The sequence below is a fragment of the Wasmannia auropunctata genome, unplaced genomic scaffold (genome assembly GCF_000956235.1).
Source record: "Wasmannia auropunctata unplaced genomic scaffold, wasmannia.A_1.0 LD336076.1, whole genome shotgun sequence".
NCBI lineage: Eukaryota > Metazoa > Arthropoda > Insecta > Hymenoptera > Formicidae > Wasmannia > Wasmannia auropunctata.
Window position 1 is genome coordinate 5,870,432 of NW_012026814.1, and position 2,594 is coordinate 5,873,025.

Genomic DNA, 2,594 nt, shown 5'->3' on the forward strand with positions numbered 1-2,594 from the left:
TGAATGTTCTGTCATTTTATGCTGAACGTCCAAACGTAATGTTGATATGTCACAAATATTCGATGATCTAATACTATAGTATGTTGTCAATATATTTCAAATCGCACAGATCCACATAATCGGGCTTTGTTGTTGTTGTTGTTGTAGGAGTCATTTCTGTAGTCGTCATTGGTATGGATTCCGTTTTTGGGGAATTATTCTTAACTCCGTATAAATGTTGAATTGCTAATATATCTTCTATGTTTAACTCTCCGGGATACTGTGAGGTTGCATATGCAAACATTATCGAATCGTTGCACGGACTATGATGTAATCCTAAAGCATGACCGATCTCGTGTGTCAATCAGACCTTCCAGATTTGTCACGGGAGTCACGGGAGTCGGGCAGCCTCGGCTATTAGACGAAGCTGACAATAGCAGCCCGACTCTCTCGCTCTCGTGTGTCGCTCGGCAACGCTCGCTTGGCCGGCTCGGGCGACTTCGGGCCAGCTGAGCCAGCTCGCCCCGCTCGCCCCGCTCCCCGCTTGCCTACCGCTCAGCCAGGCTCGCTTTCAAGATTCAAGCCGAGCCAAATTTTCGCTTCGAGCCGAGATGTGCTTAGGGCAGTCTTAATATATTTAAGCGCCCGTATTATACTTATTATAAATATATATTACAAATTACATATTATTATATTTAATAACCTTTAATTACAAAATAATAAAGAATATAAAAAAAATAAATTCTATTAAAAGCAACAAGCTTACGTGTTATTTGTATTAATGTTCCCGTTTACATTTGACGTTTAAATGAATAAAAATATCAATAATAAAGGTATCTTTAAAAAATAGATATTAAATAAAAATTAATGACTATTTCAAATGCTAATTCTTATATTAATTGTTTCGTAATTTTATCATTCTAATACAACATAAATATGTTGTTAAATATGTATTGTAAGTATAATAATGTAACGCAAAAATTTATGCATTTTAAAAGAATTAAGAATTAAGAAAATATTTAATTTTTGTTTAATACTAATTTTTTAAATATATATTATATATCTGTATATGCATGCGTAAATAAATGCATTTAAAAAATTAATATAAAATAAAAATATATTAGTATAAAACAAAAATTAAATTCTTTATTAATTCTTAATTCTTTTAAAATACATAAATAACATAAATTTGTTATATTATTATACTAATAATATATATTTATATACATAATTTATATAAATATATTATACTAATAATATATATTTAACAACATATTTATACATCTTACTATGATAAAATAACGAAACAATTAATATAAAAGTAATTGAAATTAATTTAAATATACTAAGTTTGCAATATAAATTCTACTTATAAACTTTTTATAATATAATAACAATATAATAATGTTATAAACTAAAGGTGTAGTAGAAAGAATATAGCTTAAAGTCTCTACTTTTTATATCGATCTTATTGATCTTTTACGGAGCATTACGAAAACAAATAAAGATGCGACGAAATTTGTTACGAATTTTGCATGATTCCTCGACGTGAATTAAAAATTGCACATAAATGCAGTTTACAGCATTCGAAAGAGTGAATCTTTACCTTTAATTTGCGCACTCGTTGAGCATTTTGCGATTTTTTTTCACCGAGTTATTCAATGTTGAGCAGAAGGATCATTTTTAATTCAATGTTGAATAACTCGGTGCAAAAAAATTGCACAATGCTGGCCTGGTGCTCAAATTAAAGCTAAAGATTCACGCTTTCGAACGATGTAAACCTCATTTGCGTGCGATTTTTATTTTACTTTTTGGAACTTCGCAAACTTGGTAAAAAATTTTTAGATTTGATGCATCTTCATTTGCATCCGTGCAGCTTTGTAAAGAATCAGTAAGTAATTTAACGAATTATGGATGTCGAAAGTAGAGACTTTAAGCTTTGAAATGTCTTTTTGATCATTCCGATACGATCATTTTTGACGAAGTTACACTCTTTTGAAATTTGCCTATTTTTAATGATTAGAATGGTGCTTGAATGTGATGCTTTAATTTTGCTGTCGAGTGTATATAATTCTAATATTAATGAAATGTCATGAAATTGTAAAAACGTAATGTTTCTTTCTTTATATATATGCTTTTATAGGGAGAAGTTATATATACAGATCTTTATAGGAACAAGTTAATATAATAATAATGAATGAAAAATCTGAGATGGCAACTAAGGTTAAAGGAGGGGAAAGAGAGATTGAAGAGTAAAGAAGAAAATGGTAAGAATTGTTATAATTGTTTTTATTTTTTTAGCACTATTATGAAAACGTTTATATTATATATATATATATTGTAGGAAGCGAATATTCTAGACGGCATCGCGACGCGCGTATTGTAACGAAGCGAGAAAAAGAAAAGCGAGCGAAAAGACGAACTTCTTTTGTCACCGAGCGTTCGGACCGAGAGGCGAGCGCGACTCACGGGAGTTCAGTTGAGTTCGGTTGACGACAGGCGAACGAACGGACGTTCTTGTATCACTTTTTTTAATATACGTATCTTCTACCATTCGATATCTCCATTACACTAACCGCTTTCCCATATCTTGATTTAATATCATCTTACATTTT